This window comes from Pseudophryne corroboree, chromosome 1 (genome assembly GCF_028390025.1).
Source record: "Pseudophryne corroboree isolate aPseCor3 chromosome 1, aPseCor3.hap2, whole genome shotgun sequence".
Lineage (NCBI taxonomy): Eukaryota > Metazoa > Chordata > Amphibia > Anura > Myobatrachidae > Pseudophryne > Pseudophryne corroboree.
This window is the reverse complement of record NC_086444.1, coordinates 1007270855-1007297538: the sequence shown is the minus strand read 5'-3', so window position 1 is coordinate 1007297538 and position 26684 is coordinate 1007270855. Positions and strand designations below refer to the sequence as shown.

General features: G+C 35.3%; 17 non-coding genes across 17 annotated transcripts; all 17 read left to right on the top strand.

Annotated features, from left to right (window-relative positions):
* The first annotated feature begins 1090 nt into the window (after positions 1-1090).
* Positions 1091-1162, top strand: TRNAC-GCA (transfer RNA cysteine (anticodon GCA)). The gene has a single exon. It is a non-coding gene; the product is annotated as a tRNA-Cys (tRNA).
* A 1583-nt stretch (positions 1163-2745) lies between these two features.
* On the top strand, positions 2746-2817 carry TRNAC-GCA (transfer RNA cysteine (anticodon GCA)). The gene has a single exon. It is a non-coding gene; the product is annotated as a tRNA-Cys (tRNA).
* Positions 2818-4401: 1584 nt separating this feature from the next.
* TRNAC-GCA (transfer RNA cysteine (anticodon GCA)) lies at positions 4402-4473 on the top strand. The gene has a single exon. It is a non-coding gene; the product is annotated as a tRNA-Cys (tRNA).
* Positions 4474-6057: 1584 nt separating this feature from the next.
* Positions 6058-6129, top strand: TRNAC-GCA (transfer RNA cysteine (anticodon GCA)). Its single transcript has one exon. It is a non-coding gene; the product is annotated as a tRNA-Cys (tRNA).
* A 1585-nt stretch (positions 6130-7714) lies between these two features.
* TRNAS-GGA (transfer RNA serine (anticodon GGA)) lies at positions 7715-7786 on the top strand. The gene has a single exon. It is a non-coding gene; the product is annotated as a tRNA-Ser (tRNA).
* Positions 7787-9370: 1584 nt separating this feature from the next.
* TRNAC-GCA (transfer RNA cysteine (anticodon GCA)) lies at positions 9371-9442 on the top strand. The gene has a single exon. It is a non-coding gene; the product is annotated as a tRNA-Cys (tRNA).
* A 1584-nt stretch (positions 9443-11026) lies between these two features.
* TRNAC-GCA (transfer RNA cysteine (anticodon GCA)) lies at positions 11027-11098 on the top strand. Its single transcript has one exon. It is a non-coding gene; the product is annotated as a tRNA-Cys (tRNA).
* Positions 11099-12682: 1584 nt separating this feature from the next.
* Positions 12683-12754, top strand: TRNAC-GCA (transfer RNA cysteine (anticodon GCA)). Its single transcript has one exon. It is a non-coding gene; the product is annotated as a tRNA-Cys (tRNA).
* Positions 12755-13509: 755 nt separating this feature from the next.
* On the top strand, positions 13510-13581 carry TRNAC-GCA (transfer RNA cysteine (anticodon GCA)). Its single transcript has one exon. It is a non-coding gene; the product is annotated as a tRNA-Cys (tRNA).
* Positions 13582-15164: 1583 nt separating this feature from the next.
* On the top strand, positions 15165-15236 carry TRNAC-GCA (transfer RNA cysteine (anticodon GCA)). The gene has a single exon. It is a non-coding gene; the product is annotated as a tRNA-Cys (tRNA).
* A 756-nt stretch (positions 15237-15992) lies between these two features.
* TRNAC-GCA (transfer RNA cysteine (anticodon GCA)) lies at positions 15993-16064 on the top strand. Its single transcript has one exon. It is a non-coding gene; the product is annotated as a tRNA-Cys (tRNA).
* A 1584-nt stretch (positions 16065-17648) lies between these two features.
* TRNAS-GGA (transfer RNA serine (anticodon GGA)) lies at positions 17649-17720 on the top strand. The gene has a single exon. It is a non-coding gene; the product is annotated as a tRNA-Ser (tRNA).
* Positions 17721-19304: 1584 nt separating this feature from the next.
* On the top strand, positions 19305-19376 carry TRNAC-GCA (transfer RNA cysteine (anticodon GCA)). Its single transcript has one exon. It is a non-coding gene; the product is annotated as a tRNA-Cys (tRNA).
* A 1583-nt stretch (positions 19377-20959) lies between these two features.
* Positions 20960-21031, top strand: TRNAC-GCA (transfer RNA cysteine (anticodon GCA)). Its single transcript has one exon. It is a non-coding gene; the product is annotated as a tRNA-Cys (tRNA).
* Positions 21032-22614: 1583 nt separating this feature from the next.
* On the top strand, positions 22615-22686 carry TRNAC-GCA (transfer RNA cysteine (anticodon GCA)). Its single transcript has one exon. It is a non-coding gene; the product is annotated as a tRNA-Cys (tRNA).
* A 1580-nt stretch (positions 22687-24266) lies between these two features.
* TRNAC-GCA (transfer RNA cysteine (anticodon GCA)) lies at positions 24267-24338 on the top strand. Its single transcript has one exon. It is a non-coding gene; the product is annotated as a tRNA-Cys (tRNA).
* Positions 24339-25922: 1584 nt separating this feature from the next.
* Positions 25923-25994, top strand: TRNAC-GCA (transfer RNA cysteine (anticodon GCA)). The gene has a single exon. It is a non-coding gene; the product is annotated as a tRNA-Cys (tRNA).
* Positions 25995-26684: the final 690 nt, after the last annotated feature.

The window sequence follows — 26684 nt, the reverse complement described above, 5'->3', positions numbered from 1 at the left end:
ATGTCACAACTGGATTTCAATATATACTACTCTGACTAGCACAAACAATAGTGGAGCTTTAGGATGATCAAAGTTTCTTTTTAAACATGCTCACAGATTATACCTACAGTATGTAAACTCTCTATTTATGCCCTGACTAATAACTCCAAACCTTTACCATAAAGAAACAGACTCATCTTCACCTCCTGCAGGACAAGAAATACAGTACAGTAACCTTTACATCAAGGCTGCAATGTGTATGGTCTTATAGTTAGAAAGACCAGGGGGTATAAATCAGTTGTTGAGCATTCGAGTGCATGTCGAGAGGTCCCTGGTTCAAATCCAGGTGCCCCTATAATTTGCTTTTAATGTATAGCGTCCCTTTGCAGTCTATACCACGTTTGGGACTCAAGTAATGTAAAAACATACTCAAGTGGCAGTCAGGCAACAAAAAATGTTGACATTTCAATTTAATACTTTACCTCAGGAAAGTACAGTATCAGTGGCAGGTTTTTACAGCTACTTTTGATAGAGAATTATACAGCATAAAATAACTGTACATGAAGGATGAATGCTTTATTCCTAACTAACTTTGATAAATAAGGGAGTATTGGGCATTAACATGGCAGAATTCAAAATTATTTGGTACAGCCATGTTTTCAACTCCGACTGATTTTGCAATTAGTCCATAAGGCATACATCCATTCAGAACATCTGAGCCCACTGACCCAAAATTCAAATATTTTATTTTCTTAGCAAAAATGTACCATGATAAAATAGTTTTTATAAATTATTAATATTGGTTTGGTAACAATTTGTATTTTAGATCAGTTTTGCTTCAATAAAACAATGTCACAACTGGATTTCAATAAATCCTACTCTGACTAGCACTAACTATAGTGGAAATTTAGGAAGATCAAAGTTTCTTTTTGAGTATGCTCACAGATTATACCTGCAGTATGTGAACTCTCTATTTATGCCCTGACTAATAACTCCAAAGCATTACCATAAAGAAATAGACTCATCTTCACCTCCTGCAGGACAAGAAATACAGTACAGTAACCTTTACATCAAGGCTGCAATGTGTATGTGCTTATAGTGAGAAAGAGCAGGGGGTATAGCTCAGTGGTAGAGCATTCGACTGCAGATCGAGAGGTCCCTGGTTCAAATCCGGGTGCCCTCTATTACTTGCTTTTAATGTATAGCATCACTTTGCAGTCTATACCTCATTTGGGACTCAAGTAATGTAAAAACATACTCAAGTGGCAGTCAGACAACAAAAAATGTTGAAATGTCAACTTAATACTTTACCTCAGGAAAGTACAGTATCAGTGGCAGGTTTTGACTGCTAATTTGATAGAGAATTATACAGGATAAAATCACTATACATGAAGGATGAATGCTTTATTCCTAACTAACTTTGATAAATAAGGGAGTATTGGGCATTAACATGGCAGAATTACAATTTTTTTGGTGCAGCCATGTTTTGAACTCATACTGATTTTGCAATTAGTCCATAAGGCATACATGCATTCAGAACATCTGAGCCCACTGACCTAAAAATCAAATATTTTATTTTATTGCCAAAATGTATCTCAATCAGTTAGTTTTCAGAAATTATTAATATTGGTTTAGTGACAATTTGTATTTTAGTTCTCTTTGGCTTCCATAAAACAATGTCACAACTGGATTTCAATATATACTACTCTGACTAGCACGAACAATAGTGGAGCTTTAGGATGATCAAAGTTTCTTTTTAAACATGCTCACAGATTATACCTACAGTATGTAAACTCTCTATTTATGCCCTGACTAATAACTCCAAACATTTACCATAAAGAAACAGACTCATCTTCACCTCCTGCAGGACAAGAAATACAGTACAGTAACCTTTACATCAAGGCTGCAATGTGTATGGTCTTATAGTTAGAAAGACCAGGGGGTATAAATCAGTTGTTGAGCATTCGAGTGCATGTCGAGAGGTCCCTGGTTCAAATCCAGGTGCCCCTATAATTTGCTTTTAATGTATAGCGTCCCTTTGCAGTCTATACCACGTTTGGGACTCAAGTAATGTAAAAACATACTCAAGTGGCAGTCAGGCAACAAAAAATGTTGACATTTCAACTTAATACTTTACCTCAGGAAAGTACAGTATCAGTGGCAGGTTTTTACAGCTACTTTTGATAGAGAATTATACAGCATAAAATAACTGTACATGAAGGATGAATGCTTTATTCCTAACTAACTTTGATAAATAAGGGAGTATTGGGCATTAACATGGCAGAATTCAAAATTATTTGGTACCGCCATGTTTTCAACTCCGACTGATTTTGCAATTAGTCCATAAGGCATACATGCATTCAGAACATCTGAGCCCACTGACCCAAAATTCAAATATTTTATTTTCTTAGTAAAAATGTACCATGATAAAATAGTTTTCAGAAATTATTAATATGGGTTTGGTAACAATTTGTATTTTAGATCAGTTTTGCTTCAATAAAACAATGTCACAACTGGATTTCAATAAATCCTACTCTGACTAGCACTAACTATAGTTGAAATTTAGGATGATCAAAGTTTCTTTTTGAGTATGCTTACAGATTATACCTGCAGTATGTGAACTCTCTATTTATGCCCTGACTAATAACTCCAAAGCATTACCATAAAGAAATAGACTCATCTTCACCTCTTGCAGGACAAGAAATACAGTACAGTAACCTTTACATCAAGGCTGCAATGTGTATGTGCTTACAGAGAGAAAGAGCAGGGGGTATAGCTCAGTGGTAGAGCATTCGACTGCAGATCGAGAGGTCCCTGGTTCAAATCCGGGTGCCCCCTATTACTTGCTTTTAATGTATAGCATCACTTTGCAGTCTATACCTCATTTGGGACTCAAGTAATGTAAAAACATACTCAAGTGGCAGTCAGGCAACAAAAAATGTTGAAATGTCAACTTAATACGTTACCTCAGGAAAGTACAGTATCAGTGGCAGGTTTTGACTGCTAATTTGATAGAGAATTATACAGGATAAAATCACTATACATGAAGGATGAATGCTTTATTCCTAACTAACTTTGATAAATAAGGGAGTATTGGGCATTAACATGGCAGAATTACAATTTTTTTGGTGCAGCCATGTTTTGAACTCATACTGATTTTGCAATTAGTCCATAAGGCATACATGCATTCAGAACATCTGAGCCCACTGACCTAAAAATCAAATATTTTATTTTATTGCCAAAATGTATCTCAATCAGTTAGTTTTCAGAAATTATTAATATTGGTTTAGTGACAATTTGTATTTTAGTTCTCTTTGGCTTCCATAAAACAATGTCACAACTGGATTTCAAAATATACTACTCTGACTAGCACGAACAATAGTGGAGCTTTAGGATGATCAAAGTTTCTTTTTAAACATGCTCACAGATTATACCTGCAGTATGTAAACTCTCTATTTATGCCCTGACTAATAACTCCAAACCTTTACCATAAAGAAACAGACTCATCTTCACCTCCTGCAGGACAAGAAATACAGTACAGTAACCTTTACATCAAGGCTGCAATGTGTATGGTCTTATAGTTAGAAAGACCAGGGGGTATAAATCAGTTGTTGAGCATTCGAGTGCATGTCGAGAGGTCCCTGGTTCAAATCCAGGTGCCCCCTATAATTTGCTTTTAATGTATAGCGTCCCTTTGCAGTCTATACCACGTTTGGGACTCAAGTAATGTAAAAACATACTCAAGTGGCAGTCAGGCAACAAAAAATGTTGACATTTCAACTTAATACTTTACCTCAGGAAAGTACAGTATCAGTGGCAGGTTTTTACAGCTACTTTTGATAGAGAATTATACAGCATAAAATAACTGTACATGAAGGATGAATGCTTTATTCCTAACTAACTTTGATAAATAAGGGAGTATTGGGCATTAACATGGCAGAATTCAAAATTATTTGGTACAGCCATGTTTTCAACTCCGACTCATTTTGCAATTAGTCCATAAGGCATACATGCATTCAGAACATCTGAGCCCACTGACCCAAAATTCAAATATTTTATTTTCTTAGCAAAAATGTACCATGATAAAATAGTTTTCAGAAATTATTAATATTGGTTTGGTAACAATTTGTATTTTAGATCAGTTTTGCTTCAATAAAACAATGTCACAACTGGATTTCAATAAATCCTACTCTGACTAGCACTAACTATAGTGGAACTTTAGGATGATCAAAGTTTCTTTTTGAGTATGCTCACAGATTATACCTGCAGAATGTGAACTCTCTATTTATGCCCTGACTAATAACTCCAAAGCATTACCATAAAGAAACAGACTCATCTTCACCTCCTGCAGGACAAGAAATATAGTACAGTAACCTTTACATCAAGGCTGCAATGTGTATGTGCTTAGAGTAAGAAAGAGCAGGGGGTATAGCTCAATGGTAGAGCATTCGACTGCAGATCGAGAGGTCCCTGGTTCAAATCTGGGTGCCCCCTATTACTTGCTTTTAATGTATAGCATCACTTTGCAGTCTATACCTCGTTTGGGACTCAAGTAATGTAAAAACATACTCAAGTGGCAGTCAGGCAACAAAAAATTTTGAAATGTCAACTTAATACGTTACCTCAGGAAAGTACAGTATCAGTGGCAGGTTTTGACTGCTAATTTGATAGAAAATTATACAGGATAAAATCACTATACATGAAGGATGGATGCTTTATTCCTAACTAACTTTGATAAATAAGGGAGTATAGGGCATTAACATGGCAGAATTACAATTTTTTTGGTGCAGCCATGTTTTGAACTCATACTGATTTTGCAATTAGTCCATAAGGCATACATGCATTCAGAACATCTGAGCCCACTGACCTAAAAATCAAATATTTTATTTTATTGCCAAAATGTATCTCAATCAGTTAGTTTTCAGAAATTATTAATATTGGTTTAGTGACAATTTGTATTTTAGTTCTATTAAGCTTCCATAAAACAATGTCACAACTGGATTTCAATATATACTACTCTGACTAGCACGAACAATAGTGGAGCTTTAGGATGATCAAAGTTTCTTTTTAAACATGCTCACAGATTATACCTGCAGTATGTAAACTCTCTATTTATGCCCTGACTAATAACTCCAAACCTTTACCATAAAGAAACAGACTCATCTTCACCTCCTGCAGGACAAGAAATACAGTACAGTAACCTTTACATCAAGGCTGCAATGTGTATGGTCTTATAGTTAGAAAGACCAGGGGGTATAAATCAGTTGTTGAGCATTCGAGTGCATGTCGAGAGGTCCCTGGTTCAAATCCAGGTGCCCCCTATAATTTGCTTTTAATGTATAGCGTCCCTTTGCAGTCTATACCACATTTGGGACTCAAGTAATGTAAAAACATACTCAAGTGGCAGTCAGGCAACAAAAAATTTTGACATTTCAACTTAATACTTTACCTCAGGAAAGTACAGTATCAGTGGCAGGTTTTTACAGCTACTTTTGATAGAGAATTATACAGCATAAAATAACTGTACATGAAGGATGAATGCTTTATTCCTAACTAACTTTGATAAATAAGGGAGTATTGGGCATTAACATGGCAGAATTCAAAATTATTTGGTACAGCCATGTTTTCAACTCCGACTCATTTTGCAATTAGTCCATAAGGCATACATGCATTCAGAACATCTGAGCCCACTGACCCAAAATTCAAATATTTTATTTTCTTAGCAAAAATGTACCATGATAAAATAGTTTTCAGAAATTATTAATATTGGTTTGGTAACAATTTGTATTTTAGATCAGTTTTGCTTCAATAAAACAATGTCACAACTGGATTTCAATAAATCCTACTCTGACTAGCACTAACTATAGTGGAACTTTAGGATGATCAAAGTTTCTTTTTGAGTATGCTCACAGATTATACCTGCAGTATGTGAACTCTCTATTTATGCCCTGACTAATAACTCCAAAGCATTACCATAAAGAAACAGACTCATCTTCACCTCCTGCAGGACAAGAAATATAGTACAGTAACCTTTACATCAAGGCTGCAATGTGTATGTGCTTATAGTAAGAAAGAGCAGGGGGTATAGCTCAATGGTAGAGCATTCGACTGCAGATCGAGAGGTCCCTGGTTCAAATCTGGGTGCCCCCTATTACTTGCTTTTAATGTATAGCATCACTTTGCAGTCTATACCTCGTTTGGGACTCAAGTAATGTAAAAACATACTCAAGTGGCAGTCAAGCAACAAAAAATGTTGAAATGTCAACTTAATACGTTACCTCAGGAAAGTACAGTATCAGTGGCAGGTTTTGACTGCTAATTTGATAAAAAAATTATACAGGATAAAATCACTATACATGAAGGATGGATGCTTTATTCCTAACTAACTTTGATAAATAAGGGAGTATAGGGCATTAACATGGCAGAATTACAATTTTTTTGGTGCAGCCATGTTTTGAACTCATACTGATTTTGCAATTAGTCCATAAGGCATACATGCATTCAGAACATCTGAGCCCACTGACCTAAAAATCAAATATTTTATTTTATTGCCAAAATGTATCTCAATCAGTTAGTTTTCAGAAATTATTAATATTGGTTTAGTGACAATTTGTATTTTAGTTCTATTTGGCTTCCATAAAACAATGTCACAACTGGATTTCAATATATACTACTCTGACTAGCACGAACAATAGTGGAGCTTTAGGATGATCAAAGTTTCTTTTTAAACATGCTCACAGATTATACCTGCAGTATGTAAACTCTCTATTTATGCCCTGACTAATAACTCCAAACCTTTACCATAAAGAAACAGACTCATCTTCACCCCCTGCAGGACAAGAAATACAGTACAGTAACCTTTACATCAAGGCTGCAATGTGTATGGTCTTATAGTTAGAAAGACCAGGGGGTATAAATCAGTTGTTGAGCATTCGAGTGCATGTCGAGAGGTCCCTGGTTCAAATCCAGGTGCCCCCTATAATTTGCTTTTAATGTATAGCATCCCTTTGCAGTCTATACCTTGTTTGGGACTCAAGTAATGTAAAAACATACTCAAGTGGCAGTCAGGCAACAAAAAATGTTGACATTTCAACTTAATACTTTACCTCAGAAAAGTACAGTATCAGTGGCATGTTTTTACAGCTACTTTTGATAGAGAATTATACAGCATAAAATAACTGTACATGAAGGATGAATGCTTTATTCCTAACTAACTTTGATAAATAAGGGAGTATTGGGCATTAACATGGCAGAATTCAAAATTATTTGGTACAGCCATGTTTTCAACTCCAACTGATTTTGCAATTAGTCCATAAGGCATACATGCATTCAGAACATCTGAGCCCACTGACCCAAAATTCAAATATTTTATTTTCTTAGCAAAAATGTACCATGATAAAATAGTTTTCAGAAATTATTAATATGGGTTTGGTAACAATTTGTATTTTAGATCAGTTTTGCTTCAATAAAACAATGTCACAACTGGATTTCAATAAATCCTACTCTGACTAGCACTAACTATAGTGGAAATTTAGGAAGATCAAAGTTTCTTTTTGAGTATGCTCACAGATTATACCTGCAGTATGTGAACTCTCTATTTATGCCCTGACTAATAACTCCAAAGCATTACCATAGAGAAATAGACTCATCTTCACCTCCTGCAGGACAAGAAATACAGTACAGTAACCTTTACATCAAGGCTGCAATGTGTATGTGCTTATAGTGAGAAAGAGCAGGGGGTATAGCTCAGTGGTAGAGCATTCGACTGGAGATCGAGAGGTCCCTGTTTCAAATCCGTGTGCCCCCTATTACTTGCTTTTAATGTATAGCATCACTTTGCAGTCTATACCTCATTTGGGACTCAAGTAATGTAAAAACATACTCAAGTGGCAGTCAGGCAACAAAAAATGTTGAAATGTCAACTTAATACGTTACCTCAGGAAAGTACAGTATCAGTGGCAGTTTTTGACTGCTAATTTGATAGAGAATTATACAGGATAAAATCACTATACATGAAGGATGAATGCTTTATTCCTAACTAACTTTGATAAATAAGGGAGTATTGGGCATTAACATGGCAGAATTACAATTTTTTTGGTGCAGCCATGTTTTGAACTCATACTGATTTTGCAATTAGTCCATAAGGCATACATGCATTCAGAACATCTGAGCCCACTGACCTAAAAATCAAATATTTTATTTTATTGCCAAAATGTATCTCAATCAGTTAGTTTTCAGAAATTATTAATATTGGTTTAGTGACAATTTGTATTTTAGTTCTATTTGGCTTCCATAAAACAATGTCACAACTGGATTTCAATATATACTACTCTGACTAGCACGAACAATAGTGGAGCTTTAGGATGATCAAAGTTTCTTTTTAAACATGCTCACAGATTATACCTGCAGTATGTAAACTCTCTATTTATGCCCTGACTAATAACTCCAAACCTTTACCATAAAGGAACAGACTCATCTTCACCTCCTGCAGGACAAGAAATACAGTACAGTAACCTTTACATCAAGGCTGCAATGTGTATGGTCTTATAGTTAGAAAGACCAGGGGGTATAAATCAGTTGTTGAGCATTCGAGTGCATGTCGAGAGGTCCCTGGTTCAAATCCAGGTGCCCCCTATAAATTGCTTTTAATGTATAGCGTCCCTTTGCAGTCTATACCACGTTTGGGACTCAAGTAATGTAAAAACATACTCAAGTGGCAGTCAGGCAACAAAAAATGTTGACATTTCAACTTAATACTTTACCTCAGGAAAGTACAGTATCAGTGGCAGGTTTTTACAGCTACTTTTGATAGAGAATTATACAGCATAAAATAACTGTACATGAAGGATGAATGCTTTATTCCTAACTAACTTTGATAAATAAGGGAGTATTGGGCATTAACATGGCAGAATTCAAAATTATTTGGTACAGCCATGTTTTCAACTCCGACTGATTTTGCAATTAGTCCATAAGGCATACATGCATTCAGAACATCTGAGCCCACTGACCCAAAATTCAAATATTTTATTTTCTTAGCAAAAATGTACCATGATAAAATAGTTTTCAAAAATTATTAATATTGGTTTGGTAACAATTTGTATTTTAGATCAGTTTTGCTTCAATAAAACAATGTCACAACTGGATTTCAATAAATCCTACTCTGACTAGCACTAACTATAGTGGAAATTTAGGATGATCAAAGTTTCTTTTTGAGTATGCTCACAGATTATACCTGCAGTATGTGAACTCTCTATTTATGCCCTGACTAATAACTCCAAAGCATTACCATAAAGAAATAGACTCATCTTCACCTCCTGCAGGACAAGAAATATAGTACAGTAACCTTTACATCAAGGCTGCAATGTGTATGTGCTTATAGTAAGAAAGAGCAGGGGGTATAGCTCAATGGTAGAGCATTCGACTGCAGATCGAGAGGTCCCTGGTTCAAATCTGGGTGCCCCCTATTACTTGCTTTTAATGTATAGCATCACTTTGCAGTCTATACCTCGTTTGGGACTCAAGTAATGTAAAAACATACTCAAGTGGCAGTCAGGCAACAAAAAATGTTGAAATGTCAACTTAATACGTTACCTCAGGAAAGTACAGTATCAGTGGCAGGTTTTGACTGCTAATTTTATAGAGAATTATACAGGATAAAATCACTATACATGAAGGATGAATGCTTTATTCCTAACTAACTTTGATAAATAAGGGAGTATTGGGCATTAACATGGCAGAATTACAATTTTTTTGGTGCAGCCATGTTTTGAACTCATACTGATTTTGCAATTAGTCCATAAGGCATACATGCATTCAGAACATCTGAGCCCACTGACCTAAAAATCTAATATTTTATTTTATTGCCAAAATGTATCTCAATCAGTTAGTTTTCAGAAATTATTAATATTGGTTTAGTGACAATTTGTATTTTAGTTCTCTTTGGCTTCCATAAAACAATGTCACAACTGGATTTCAAAATATACTACTCTGACTAGCACGAACAATAGTGGAGCTTTAGAATGATCAAAGTTTCTTTTTAAACATGCTCACAGATTATACCTACAGTATGTAAACTCTTTATTTATGCTCTGACTAATAACTCCAAACCTTTACCATAAAGAAACAGACTCATCTTCACCTCCTGCAGGGCAAGAAATACAGTACAGTAAACTTTACATCAAGGCTGCAATGTGTATGGTCTTATAGTTAGAAAGACCAGGGGGTATAAATCAGTTGTTGAGCATTCGAGTGCATGTCGAGAGGTCCCTGGTTCAAATCCAGGTGCCCCCTATAATTTGCTTTTAATGTATAGCGTCCCTTTGCAGTCTATACCACGTTTGGGACTCAAGTAATGTAAAAACATACTCAAGTGGCAGTCAGGCAACAAAAAATTTTGACATTTCAACTTAATACTTTACCTCAGGAAAGTACAGTATCAGTGGCAGGTTTTTACAGCTACTTTTGATAGAGAATTATACAGCATAAAATAACTGTACATGAAGGATGAATGCTTTATTCCTAACTAACTTTGATAAATAAGGGAGTATTGGGCATTAACATGGCAGAATTCAAAATTATTTGGTACAGCCATGTTTTCAACTCCGACTGATTTTGCAATTAGTCCATAAGGCATACATGCATTCAGAACATCTGAGCCCACTGACCCAAAATTCAAATATTTTATTTTCTTAACAAAAATGTACCATGATAAAATAGTTTTCAGAAATTATTAATATTGGTTAGGTAACAATTTGTATTTTAGATCAGTTTTGCTTCAATAAAACAATGTCACAACTGGATTTCAATAAATCCTACTCTGACTAGCACTAACTATAGTGGAAATTTAGGATGATCAAAGTTTCTTTTTGAGTATGCTCACAGATTATACCTGCAGTATGTGAATTCTCTATTTATGCCCTGACTAATAACTCCAAAGCATTACCATAAAGAAATAGACTCATCTTCACCTCCTGCAGGACAAGAAATACAGTACAGTAACCTTTACATCAAGGCTACAATGTGTATGTGCTTATAGTGAGAAAGAGCAATGGGTATAGCTCAGTGGTAGAGCATTCGACTGCAGATCGAGAGGTCCCTGGTTCAAATCCGGGTGCCCCCTATTACTTGCTTTTAATGTATAGCATCACTTTGCAGTCTATACCTCATTTGGGCCTCAAGTAATGTAAAAACATACTCAAGTGGCAGTCAGGCAACAAAAAATGTTGAAATGTCAACTTAATACGTTACCTCAGGAAAGTACAGTATCAGTGGCAGGTTTTGACTGCTAATTTGATAGAGAATTATACAGGATAAAATCACTATACATGAAGGATGAATGCTTTATTCCTAACTAACTTTGATAAATAAGGGAGTATTGGGCATTAACATGGTAGAATTACAATTTTTTTTGGTGCAGCCATGTTTTGAACTCATACTGATTTTGCAATTAGTCCATAAGGCATACATGCATTCAGAACATCTGAGCCCACTGACCTAAAAATATAATATTTTATTTTATTGCCAAAATGTATCTCAATCAGTTAGTTTTCAGAAATTATTAATATTGGTTTAGTGACAATTTGTATTTTAGTTCTCTTTGGCTTCCATAAAACAATGTCACAACTGGATTTCAATATATACTACTCTGACTAGCACAAACAATAGTGGAGCTTTAGGATGATCAAAGTTTCTTTTTAAACATGCTCACAGATTATACCTACAGTATGTAAACTCTCTATTTATGCCCTGACTAATAACTCCAAACCTTTACCATAAAGAAACAGACTCATCTTCACCTCCTGCAGGACAAGAAATACAGTACAGTAACCTTTACATCAAGGCTGCAATGTGTATGGTCTTATAGTTAGAAAGACCAGGGGGTATAAATCAGTTGTTGAGCATTCGAGTGCATGTCGAGAGGTCCCTGGTTCAAATCCAGGTGCCCCTATAATTTGCTTTTAATGTATAGCATCCCTTTGCAGTCTATACCACATTTGGGACTCAAGTAATGTAAAAACATACTCAAGTGGCAGTCAGGCAACAAAAAATGTTGACATTTCAACTTAATACTTTACCTCAGGAAAGTACAGTATCAGTGGCAGGTTTTTACAGCTACTTTTGATAGAGAATTATACAGCATAAAATAACTGTACATGAAGGATGAATGCTTTATTCCTAACTAACTTTGATAAATAAGGGAGTATTGGGCATTAACATGGCAGAATTCAAAATTATTTGGTACAGCCATGTTTTCAACTCCGACTGATTTTGCAATTAGTCCATAAGGCATACATGCATTCAGAACATCTGAGCCCACTGACCCAAAATTCAAATATTTTATTTTCTTAGCAAAAATGTACCATGATAAAATAGTTTTCAGAAATTATTAATATTGGTTTGGTAACAATTTGTATTTTAGATCAGTTTTGCTTCAATAAAACAATGTCACAACTGGATTTCAATAAATCCTACTCTGACTAGCACTAACTATAGTGGAACTTTAGGATGATCAAAGTTTCTTTTTGAGTATGCTCACAGATTATACCTGCAGTATGTGAACTCTCTATTTATGCCCTGACTAATAACTCCAAAGCATTACCATAAAGAAATAGACTCATCTTCACCTCCTGCAGGACAAGAAATACAGTACAGTAACCTTTACATCAAGGCTGCAATGTGCATGTGCTTTCAGTGAGAAACAGCAGGGGGTATAGCTCAGTGGTAGAGCATTCGACTGCAGATCGAGAGGTCCCTGGTTCAAATCCGGGTGCCCCTTATTACTTGCTTTTAATGTATAGCATCACTTTGCAGTCTATACCTCGTTTGGGACTCAAGTAATGTAAAAACATACTCAAGTGGCAGTCAGGCAACAAAAAATGTTGAAATGTCAACTTAATACGTTACCTCAGGAAAGTACAGTATCAGTGGCAGGTTTTGACTGCTAATTTTATAGAGAATTATACAGGATAAAATCACTATACATGAAGGATGAATGCTTTATTCCTAACTAACTTTGATAAATAAGGGAGTATTGGGCATTAACATGGCAGAATTACAATTTTTTTGGTGCAGCCATGTTTTGAACTCATACTGATTTTGCAATTAGTCCATAAGGCATACATGCATTCAGAACATCTGAGCCCACTGACCTAAAAATCAAATATTTTATTTTATTGCCAAAATGTATCTCAATCAGTTAGTTTTCAGAAATTATTAATATTGGTTTAGTGACAATTTGTATTTTAGTTCTCTTTGGCTTCCATAAAACAATGTGACAACTGGATTTCAATATATACTACTCTGACTAGCACGAACAATAGTGGAGCTTTAGGATGATCAAAGTTTCTTTTTAAACATGCTCACAGATTATACCTACAGTATGTAAACTCTCTATTTATGCCCTGACTAATAACTCCAAACCTTTACCATAAAGAAAAAGACTCATCCTCACCTCCTGCAGGACAAGAAATACAGTACAGTAACCTTTACATCAAGGCTACAATGTGTATGTGCTTATAGTGAGAAAGAGCAATGGGTATAGCTCAGTGGTAGAGCATTCGACTGCAGATCGAGAGGTCCCTGGTTCAAATCCGGGTGCCCCCTATTACTTGCTTTTAATGTATAGCATCACTTTGCAGTCTATACCTCATTTGGGACTCAAGTAATGTAAAAACATACTCAAGTGGCAGTCAGGCAACAAAAAATGTTGAAATGTCAACTTAATACGTTACCTCAGGAAAGTACAGTATCAGTGGCAGGTTTTGACTGCTAATTTGATAGAGAATTATACAGGATAAAATCACTATACATGAAGGATGAATGCTTTATTCCTAACTAACTTTGATAAATAAGGGAGTATTGGGCATTAACATGGTAGAATTACAATTTTTTTGGTGCAGCCATGTTTTGAACTCATACTGATTTTGCAATTAGTCCATAAGGCATACATGCATTCAGAACATCTGAGCCCACTGACCTAAAAATCAAATATTTTATTTTATTGCCAAAATGTATCTCAATCAGTTAGTTTTCAGAAATTATTAATATTGGTTTAGTGACAATTTGTATTTTAGTTCTCTTTGGCTTCCATAAAACAATGTCACAACTGGATTTCAATATATACTACTCTGACTAGCACAAACAATAGTGGAGCTTTAGGATGATCAAAGTTTCTTTTTAAACATGCTCACAGATTATACCTACAGTATGTAAACTCTCTATTTATGCCCTGACTAATAACTCCAAACCTTTACCATAAAGAAACAGACTCATCTTCACTTCCTGCAGGACAAGAAATACAGTACAGTAACCTTTACATCAAGGCTGCAATGTGTATGGTCTTATAGTTAGAAAGACCAGGGGGTATAAATCAGTTGTTGAGCATTCGAGTGCATGTCGAGAGGTCCCTGGTTCAAATCCATGTGCCCCTATAATTTGCTTTTAATGTATAGCATCCCTTTGCAGTCTATACCACATTTGGGACTCAAGTAATGTAAAAACATACTCAAGTGGCAGTCAGGCAACAAAAAATGTTGACATTTCAACTTAATACTTTACCTCAGGAAAGTACAGTATCAGTGGCAGGTTTTTACAGCTACTTTTGATAGAGAACTATACAGCATAAAATAACTGTACATGAAGGATGAATGCTTTATTCCTAACTTACTTTGATAAATAAGGGAGTATTGGGCATTAACATGGCAGAATTCAAAATTATTTGGTACAGCCATGTTTTCAACTCCGACTGATTTTGCAATTAGTCCATAAGGCATACATGCATTCAGAACATCTGAGCCCACTGACCCAAAATTCAAATATTTTATTTTCTTAGCAAAAATGTACCATGATAAAATAGTTTTCAGAAATTATTAATATTGGTTTGGTAACAATTTGTATTTTAGATCAGTTTTGCTTCAATAAAACAATGTCACAACTGGATTTCAATAAATCCTACTCTGACTAGCACTAACTATAGTGGAACTTTAGGATGATCAAAGTTTCTTTTTGAGTATGCTCACAGATTATACCTGCAGTATGTGAACTCTCTATTTATGTCCTGACTAATAACTCCAAAGCATTACCATAAAGAAACAGACTCATCTTCACCTCCTGCAGGACAAGAAATACAGTACAGTAACCTTTACATCAAGGCTGCAATGTGTATGTGCTTAGAGTAAGAAAGAGCAGGGGGTATAGCTCAATGGTAGAGCATTCGACTGCAGATCGAGAGGTCCCTGGTTCAAATCCGGGTTCCCCCTATTACTTGCTTTTAATGTATAGCATCACTTTGCAGTCTATACCTCGTTTGGGACTCAAGTAATGTAAAAACATACTCAAGTGGCAGTCAAGCAACAAAAAATGTTGAAATGTCAACTTAATACGTTACCTAAGGAAAGTACAGTATCAGTGGCAGGTTTTGACTGCTAATTTGATAGAGAATTATACAGGATAAAATCACTATACATGAAGGATGAATGCTTTATTCCTAACTAACTTTGATAAATAAGGGAGTATTGGGCATTAACATGGCAGAATTACAATTTTTTTGGTGCAGCCATGTTTTGAACTCATACTGATTTTGCAATTAGTCCATAAGGCATACATGCATTCAGAACATCTGAGCCCACTGACCCAAAATTCAAATATTTTATTTTCTTAGCAAAAATGTACCATGATAAAATAGTTTTCAGAAATTATTAATATTGGTTTCTTAACAATTTGTATTTTAGATCAGTTTTGCTTCAATAAAACAATGTCACAACTGGATTTCAATAAATCCTACTCTGACTAGCACTAACTATAGTGGAACTTTATGATGATCAAAGTTTCTTTTTGAGTATGCTCACAGATTATACCTGCAGTATGTGAACTCTCTATTTATGCCCTGACTAATAACTCCAAAGCATTACCATAAAGAAATAGACTCATCTTCACCTCCTGCAGGACAAGAAATACAGTACAGTAACCTTTACATCAAGGCTGCAATGTGCATGTGCTTTTAGTGAGAAACAGCAGGGGGTATAGCTCAGTGGTAGAGTATTCGACTGCAGATCGAGAGGTCCCTGGTTCAAATCTGGGTGCCCCTTATTACTTGCTTTTAATGTATAGCATCACTATGCAGTCTATACCTCGTTTGGGACTCAAGTAATGTAAAAACATACTCAAGTGGCAGTCAGGCAACAAAAATTTTTGAAATGTCAACTTAATACGTTACCTCAGGAAAGTACAGTATCAGTGGCAGGTTTTGACTGCTAATTTTATAGAGAATTATACAGGATAAAATCACTATACATGAAGGATGAATGCTTTATTCCTAACTAACTTTGATAAATAAGGGAGTATTGGGCATTAACATGGCAGAATTACTATTTTTTTGGTGCAGCCATGTTTTGAACTCATACTGGTTTTGCAATTAGTCCATAAGGCATACATGCATTCAGAACATCTGAGCCCACTGACCTAAAAATCAAATATTTTATTTTATTGCCAAAATGTATCTCAATCAGTTAGTTTTCAGAAATTATTAATATTGGTTTAGTGACAATTTGTATTTTAGTTCTCTTTGGCTTCCATAAAACAATGTCACAACTGGATTTCAAAATATACTACTCTGACTAGCACGAACAATAGTGGAGCTTTAGGATGATCAAAGTTTCTTTTTAAACATGCTCACAGATTATACCTACAGTATGTAAACTCTCTATTTATGCCCTGACTAATAACTCCAAACCTTTACCATAAAGAAACAGACTCATCTTCACCTCCTGCAGGACAAGAAATACAGTACAGTAACCTTTACATCAAGGCTGCAATGTGTATGGTCTTATAGTTAGAAAGACCAGGGGGTATAAATCAGTTGTTGAGCATTCGAGTGCATGTCGAGAGGTCCCTGGTTCAAATCCAGGTGCCCCCTATAATTTGCTTTTAATGTATAGCGTCCCTTTGCAGTCTATACCACGTTTGGGACCCAAGTAATGTAAAAACATACTCAAGTGGCAGTCAGGCAACAAAAAATTTTGACATTTCAACTTAATACTTTACCTCAGGAAAGTACAGTATCAGTGGCAGGTTTTTACAGCTACTTTTGATAGAGAATTATACAGCATAAAATAACTGTACATGAAGGATGAATGCTTTATTCCTAACTAACTTTGATAAATAAGGGAGTATTGGGCATTAACATGGCAGAATTAAAAATTATTTGGTACAGCCATGTTTTCAACTCCAACTGATGTTGCAATTAGTCCATAAGGCATACATGCATTCAGAACATCTGAGCCCACTGACCCAAAATTCAAATATTTTATTTTCTTAGCAAAAATGTACCATGATTAAATAGTTTTCAGAAATTATTAATATGGGTTTGGTAACAATTTGTATTTTAGATCAGTTTTGCTTCAATAAAACAATGTCACAACTGGATTTCAATAAATCCTACTCTGACTAGCACTAACTATAGTGGAAATTTAGGAAGATCAAAGTCTCTTTTTGAGTATGCTCACAGATTATACCTGCAGTATGTGAACTCTCTATTTATGCCCTGACTAATAACTCCAAAGCATTACCATAAAGAAATAGACTCATCTTCACCTCCTGCAGGACAAGAAATACAGTACAGTAACCTTTACATCAAGGCTGTAATGTGTATGTGCTTATAGTGAGAAAGAGCAGGGGGTATAGCTCAGTGGTAGAGCATTCGACTGGAGATCGAGAGGTCCCTGGTTTAAATCCGGGTGCCCCCTATTACTTTCTTTTAATGTATAGCATCACTTTGCAGTCTATACCTCATTTGGGACTCAAGTAATGTAAAAACATACTCAAGTGGCAGTCAGGCAACAAAAAATGTTGATATGTCAACTTAATACGTTACCTCAGGAAAGTACAGTATCAGTGGCAGGTTTTGACTGCTAATTTGATAGAGAATTATACAGGATAAAATCACTATACATGAAGGATGAATGCTTTATTCCTAACTAACTTTGATAAATAAGGGAGTATTGGGCATTAACATGGCAGAATTACAATTTTTTTGGTGCAGCCATGTTTTGAACTCATACTGATTTTGCAATTAGTCCATAAGGCATACATGCATTCAGAACATCTGAGCCCACTGACCTAAAAATCAAATATTTTATTTTATTGCCAAAATGTATCTCAATCAGTTAGTTTTCAGAAATTATTAATATTGGTTTAGTGACAATTTGTATTTTAGTTCTATTTGGCTTCCATAAAACAATGTCACAACTGGATTTCAATATATACTACTCTGACTAGCACGAACAATAGTGGAGCTTTAGGATGATCAAAGTTTCTTTTTAAACATGCTCACAGATTATACCTGCAGTATGTAAACTCTCTATTTATGCCCTGACTAATAACTCCAAACCTTTACCATAAAGAAACAGACTCATCTTCACCTCCTGCAGGACAAGAAATACAGTACAGTAACCTTTACATCAAGGCTGCAATGTGTATGGTCTTATAGTTAGAAAGACCAGGGGGTATAAATCAGTTGTTGAGCATTCGAGTGCATGTCGAGAGGTCCCTGGTTCAAATCCAGGTGCCCCCTATAATTTGCTTTTAATGTATAGCGTCCCTTTGCAGTCTATACCACGTTTGGGACTCAAGTAATGTAAAAACATACTCAAGTGGCAGTCAGGCAACAAAAAATGTTGACATTTCAACTTAATACTTTACCTCAGGAAAGTACAGTATCAGTGGCAGGTTTTTACAGCTACTTTTGATAGAGAATTATACAGCATAAAATAACTGTACATGAAGGATGAATGCTTTATTCCTAACTAACTTTGATAAATAAGGGAGTATTGGGCATTAACATGGCAGAATTCAAAATTATTTGGTACAGCCATGTTTTCAACTCCGACTGATTTTGCAATTAGTCCATAAGGCATACATGCATTCAGAACATCTGAGCCCACTGACCCAAAATTCAAATATTTTATTTTCTTAGCAAAAATGTACCATGATAAAATAGTTTTCAGAAATTATTAATATTGGTTTGGTAACATTTTGTATTTTAGATCAGTTTTGCTTCAATAAAACAATGTCACAACTGGATTTCAATAAATCCTACTCTGACTAGCACTAACTATAGTGGAAATTTAGGAAGATCAAAGTTTCTTTTTGAGTATGCTCACAGATTATACCTGCAGTATGTGAACTCTCTATTTATGCCCTGACTAATAACTCCAAAGCATTACCATAAAGAAATAGACTCATCTTCACCTCCTGCAGGACAAGAAATACAGTACAGTAACCTTTACATCAAGGCTGCAATGTGCATGTGCTTATAGCGAGAAAGAGCAGGGGGTATAGCTCAGTGGTAGAGCATTTGACTGCAGATCGAGAGGTCCCTGGTTCAAATCTGGGTGCCCCCTATTACTTGCTTTTAATGTATAGCATCACTTTGCAGTCTATACCTCGTTTGGGACTCAAGTAATGTAAAAACATACTCAAGTGGCAGTCAAGCAACAAAAAATGTTGAAATGTCAACTTAATACGTTACCTCAGGAAAGTACAGTATCAGTGGCAGGTTTTGACTGCTAATTTGATAGAGAATTATACAGGATAAAATCACTATACATGAAGGATGAATGCTTTATTCCTAACTAACTTTGATAAATAAGGGAGTATTGGGCATTAACATGGCAGAATTACAATTTTTTTGGTGCAGCCATGTTTTGAACTCATACTGATTTTGCAATTAGTCCATAAGGCATACATGCATTCAGAACATCTGAGCCCACTGACCTAAAAATCAAATATTTTATTTTATTGCCAAAATGTATCTCAATCAGTTAGTTTTCAGAAATTATTAATATTGGTTTAGTGACAATTTGTATTTTAGTTCTCTTTGGCTTCCATAAAACAATGTCACAACTTGATTTCAATATATACTACTCTGACTAGCACAAACAATAGTGGAGCTTTAGGATGATCAAATTTTCTTTTTAAACATGCTCACAGATTATACCTACAGTATGTATACTCTCTATTTATGCCCTGACTAATAACTCCAAACCTTTACCATAAAGAAACAGACTCATCTTCACCTCCTGCTGGACAAGAAATACAGTACAGTAACCTTTACATCAAGGCTGCAATGTGTATGGTCTTATAGTTAGAAAGACCAGGGGGTATAAATCAGTTGTTGAGCATTCGAGTGCATGTCGAGAAGTCCCTGGTTCAAATCCAGGTGCCCCTATAATTTGCTTTTAATGTATAGCATCCCTTTGCAGTCTATACCACGTTTGGGACTCAAGTAATATAAAAACATACTCAAGTGGCAGTCAGGCAACAAAAAATGTTGACATTTCAACTTAATACTTTACCTCAGGAAAGTACAGTATCAGTGGCAGGTTTTTACAGCTACTTTTGATAGAGAATTATACAGCATAAAATAACTGTACATGAAGGATGAATGCTTTATTCCTAACTAACTTTGATAAATAAGGGAGTATTGGGCATTAACATGGCAGAATTCAAAATTATTTGGTACAGCCATGTTTTCAACTCCGACTGATTTTGCAATTAGTCCATAAGGCATACATGCATTCAGAACATCTGAGCCCACTGACCCAAAATTCAAATATTTTATTTTCTTAGCAAAAATGTACCATGATAAAATAGTTTTCAGAAATTATTAATATTGGTTTGGTAACAATTTGTATTTTAGATCAGTTTTGCTTCAATAAAACAATGTCACAACTGGATTTCAATAAATCCTACTCTGACTAGCACTAACTATAGTGGAACTTTAGGATGATCAAAGTTTCTTTTTGAGTAAGCTCACAGATTATACCTGCAGTATGTGAACTCTCTATTTATGCCCTGACTAATAACTCCAAAGCATTACCATAAAGAAACAGACTCATCTTCACCTCCTGCAGGACAAGAAATACAGTACAGTAACCTTTACATCAAGGCTGCAATGTGTATGTGCTTATAGTGAGAAAGAGCAGGGGGTATAGCTCAATGGTAGAGCATTCGACTGCAGATCGAGAGGTCTCTGGTTCAAATCCGGGTGCCCCCTATTACTTGCTTTTAATGTATAGCATCACTTTGCAGTCTATACCTCGCTTGGGACTCAAGTAATGTAAAAACATACTCAAGTGGCAGTCAAGCAACAAAAAATGTTGAAATGTCAACTTAATACGTTACCTCAGGAAAGTACAGTATCAGTGGCAGGTTTTGACTGCTAATTTGATAGAGAATTATACAGGATAAAATCACTATACATGAAGGATGAATGCTTTATTCCTAACTAACTTTGATAAATAAGGGAGTATTGGGCATTAACATTGCAGAATTACAATTTTTTTGGTGCAGCCATGTTTTGAACTCATACTGATTTTGCAATTAGTCCATAAGGCATACATGCATTCAGAACATCTGAGCCCACTGACCTAAAAATCAAATATTTTATTTTATTGCCAAAATGTATCTCAATCAGTTAGTTTTCAGAAATTATTAATATTGGTTTTGTGACAATTTGTATTTTAGTTCTCTTTGGCTTCCATAAAACAATGTCACAACTGGATTTCAATATATACTACTCTGACTAGCACAAACAATAGTGGAGCTTTAGGATGATCAAAGTTTCTTTTTAAACATGCTCACAGATTATACCTACATTATGTAAACTCTCTATTTATGCCCTGACTAATAACTCCAAACCTTTACCATAAAGAAACAGACTCATCTTCACCTACTGCAGGACAAGAAATACAGTACAGTAACCTTTACATCAAGGCTGCAATGTGTATGGTCTTATAGTTAGAAAGACCAGGGGGTATAAATCAGTTGTTGAGCATTCGAGTGCATGTCGAGAGGTCCCTGGTTCAAATCCAGGTGCCCCTATAATTTGCTTTTAATGTATAGCATCCCTTTGCAGTCTATACCACATTTGGGACTCAAGTAATGTAAAAACATACTCAAGTGGCAGTCAGGCAACAAAAAATGTTGACATTTCAACTTAATACTTTACCTCAGGAAAGTACAGTATCAGTGGCAGGTTTTTACAGCTACTTTTGATAGAGAATTATACAGCATAAAATAACTGTACATGAAGGATGAATGCTTTATTCCTAACTAACTTTGATAAATAAGGGAGTATTGGGCATTAACATGGCAGAATTCAAAATTATTTGGTACAGCCATGTTTTCAACTCCGACTGATTTTGCAATTAGTCCATAAGGCATACATGCATTCAGAACATCTGAGCCCACTGACCCAAAATTCAAATATTTTATTTTCTTAGCAAAAATGTACCATGATAAAATAGTTTTCAGAAATTATTAATATTGGTTTGGTAACAATTTGTATTTTAGATCAGTTTTGCTTCAATAAAACAATGTCACAACAGGATTTCAATAAATCCTACTCTGACTAGCACTAACTATAGTGGAACTTTAGGATGATCAAAGTTTCTTTTTGAGTATGCTCACAGATTATACCTGCAGTATGTGAACTCTCTATTTATGCCCTGACTAATAACTCCAAAGCATTACCATAAAGAAACAGACTCATCTTCACCTCCTGCAGGACAAGAAATACAGTACAGTAACCTTTACATCAAGGCTGCAATGTGTATGTGCTTATAGTGAGAAAGAGCAGGGGGTATAGCTCAATGGTAGAGCATTCGACTGCAGATCGAGAGGTCCCTGGTTCAAATACGGGTGCCCCCTATTACTTGCTTTTAATGTATAGCATCACTTTGCAGTCTATACCTCGTTTGGGACTCAAGTAATGTAAAAACATACTCAAGTGGCAGTCAAGCAACAAAAAATGTTGAAATGTCAACTTAATACGTTACCTCAGGAAAGTACAGTATCAGTGGCAGGTTTTGACTGCTAATTTGATAGAGAATTATACAGGATAAAATCACTATACATGAAGGATGAATGCTTTATTCCTAACTTTGATAAATAAGGGAGTATTGGGCATTAACATGGCAGAATTACAATTTTTTTGGTGCAGCCATGTTTTGAACTCATACTGATTTTGCAATTAGTCCATAAGGCATACATGCATTCAGAACATCTGAGCCCACTGACCTAAAAATCAAATATTTTATTTTATTGCCAAAATGTATCTCAATCAGTTAGTTTTCAGAAATTATTAATATTGGTTTAGTGACAATTTGTATTTTAGTTCTATTTGGCTTCCATAAAACAATGTCACAACTGGATTTCAATATATACTACTCTGACTAGCACGAACAATAGTGGAGCTTTAGGATGATCAAAGTTTCTTTTTAAACATGCTCACAGATTATACCTGCAGTATGTAAACTCTCTATTTATGCCCTGACTAATAACTCCAAACCTTTACCATAAAGAAACAGACTCATCTTCACCTCCTGCAGGACAAGAAATACAGTACAGTAACCTTTACATCAAGGCTGCAATGTGTATGGTCTTATAGTTAGAAAGACCAGGGGGTATAAATCAGTTGTTGAGCATTCGAGTGCATGTCGAGAGGTCCCTGGTTCAAATCCAGGTGCCCCCTATAATTTGCTTTTAATGTATAGCGTCCCTTTGCAGTCTATACCACGTTTGGGACTCAAGTAATGTAAAAACATACTCAAGTGGCAGTCAGGCAACAAAAAATGTTGACATTTCAACTTAATACTTTACCTCAGAAAAGTACAGTATCAGTGGAAGGTTTTTACAGCTACTTTTGATAGAGAATTATACAGCATAAAATAACTGTACATGAAGGATGAATGCTTTATTCCTAACTAACTTTGATAAATAAGGGAGTATTGGGCATTAACATGGCAGAATTCAAAATTATTTGGTACAGCCATGTTTTCAACTCCGACTGATTTTGCAATTAGTCCATAAGGCATACATGCATTCAGAACATCTGAGCCCACTGACCCAAAATTCAAATATTTTATTTTCTTAGCAAAAATGTACCATGATAAAATAGTTTTCAGAAATTATTAATATTGGTTTCTTAACAATTTGTATTTTAGATCAGTTTTGCTTCAATAAAACAATGTCACAACTGGATTTCAATAAATCCTACTCTGACTAGCACTAACTATAGTGGAACTTTAGGATGATCAAAGATTCTTTTTGAGTATGCTCACAGATTATACCTGCAGTATGTGAACTCTCTATTTATGCCCTGACTAATAACTCCAAAGCATTACCATAAAGAAACAGACTCATCTTCACCTCCTGCAGGACAAGAAATACAGTACAGTAACCTTTACATCAAGGCTGCAATGTGCATGTGCTTATAGTGAGAAACAGCAGGGGGTATAGCTCAGTGGTAGAGCATTCGACTGCAGATCGAGAGGTCCCTGGTTCAAAGCCGGGTGCCCCTTATAACTTGCTTTTAATGTATAGCATCACTTTGCAGTCTATACCTCGTTTGGGACACAAGTAATGTAAAAACATACTCAAGTGGCAGTCAGGCAACAAAAAATGTTGAAATGTCAACTTAATACTTTACCTCAGGAAAGTACAGTATCAGTGGCAGGTTTTGACTGCTAATTTTATAGAGAATTATACAGGATAAAATCACTATACATGAAGGATGAATGCTTTATTCCTAACTAACTTTGATAAATAAGGGAGTATTGGGCATTAACATGGCAGAATTACAATTTTTTTGGTGCAGCCATGTTTTGAACTCATACTGATTTTGCAATTAGTCCATAAGGCATACATGCATTCAGAACATCTGAGCCCACTGACCTAAAAATCAAATATTTTATTTTATTGCCAAAATGTATCTCAATCAGTTAGTTTTCAGAAATTATTAATATTGGTTTAGTGACAATTTGTATTTTAGTTCTATTTGGCTTCCATAAAACAATGTCACAACTGGATTTCAATATATACTACTCTGACTAGCACGAACAATAGTGGAGCTTTAGGATGATCAAAGTTTCTTTTTAAACATGCTCACAGATTATACCTGTAGTATATAAACTCTCTATTTATGCCCTGACTAATAACTCCAAACCTTTACCATAAAGAAACAGACTCATCTTCACCTCCTGCAGGACAAGAAATACAGTACAGTAACCTTTACATCAAGGCTGCAATGTGTATGGTCTTATAGTTAGAAAGACCAGGGGGTATAAATCAGTTGTTGAGCATTCGAGTGCATGTCGAGAGGTCCCTGGTTCAAATCCAGGTGCCCCCTATAATTTGCTTTTAATGTATAGCGTCCCTTTGCAGTCTATACCACGTTTGGGACTCAAGTAATGTAAAAACATACTCAAGTGGCAGTCAGGCAACAAAAAATGTTGACATTTCAACTTAATACTTTACCTCAGGAAAGTATAGTATCAGTGGCAGGTTTTTACAGCTACTTTTGATAGAGAATTATACAGCATAAAATAACTGTACATGAAGGATGAATGCTTTATTCCTAACTAACTTTGATAAATAAGGGAGTATTGGGCATTAACATGGCAGAATTCTAAATTATTTGGTACAGCCATGTTTTCAACTCCGACTGATTTTGCAATTAGTCCATAAGGCATACATGCATTCAGAACATCTGAGCCCACTGACCCAAAATTCAAATATTTTATTTTCTTAGCAAAAATGTACCATGATAAAATAGTTTTCAGAAATTATTAATATTGGTTTGGTAACATTTTGTATTTTATATCAGTTTTGCTTCAATAAAACAATGTCACAACTGGATTTCAATAAATCCTACTCTGACTAGCACTAACTATAGTGGAAATTTAGGAAGATCAAAGTTTCTTTTTGAGTATGCTCACAGATTATACCTGCAGTATGTGAACTCTCTATTTATGCCCTGACTAATATCTCCAAAGCATTACCATAAAGAAATAGACTCATCTTCACCTCCTGCAGGACAAGAAATACAGTACAGTAACCTTTACATCAAGGCTGCAATGTGCATGTGCTTATAGCGAGAAAGAGCACGGGGTATAGCTCAGTGGTAGAGCATTCGACTGCAGATCGAGAGGTCCCTGGTTCAAATCTGGGTGCCCCCTATTACTTGCTTTTAATGTATAGCATCACTTTGCAGTCTATACCTCGTTTGGGACTCAAGTAATATAAAAACATACTCAAGTGGCAGTCAAGCAACAAAAAATGTTGAAATGTCAACTTAATACGTTACCTCAGGAAAGTACAGTATCAGTGGCAGGTTTTGACTGCTAATTTGATAGAGAATTATACAGGATAAAATCACTATACATGAATGATGAATGCTTTATTCCTAACTAACTTTGATAAATAAGGGAGTATTGGGCATTAACATGGCAGAATTACAATTTTTTTGGTGCAGCCATGTTTTGAACTCATACTGATTTTGCAATTAGTCCATAAGGCATACATGCATTCAGAACATCTGAGCCCACTGACCTAAAAATCAAATATTTTATTTTATTGCCAAAATGTATCTCAATCAGTTAGTTTTCAGAAATTATTAATATTGGTTTAGTGACAATTTGTATTTTAGTTCTCTTTGGCTTCCATAAAACAATGTCACAACTGGATTTCAATATATACTACTCTGACTAGCACAAACAATAGTGGAGCTTTAGGATGATCAAATTTTCTTTTTAAACATGCTCACAGATTATACCTACAGTATGTAAACTCTCTATTTATGCCCTGACTAATAACTCCAAACCTTTACCATAAAGAAACAGACTCATCTTCACCTCCTGCAGGACAAG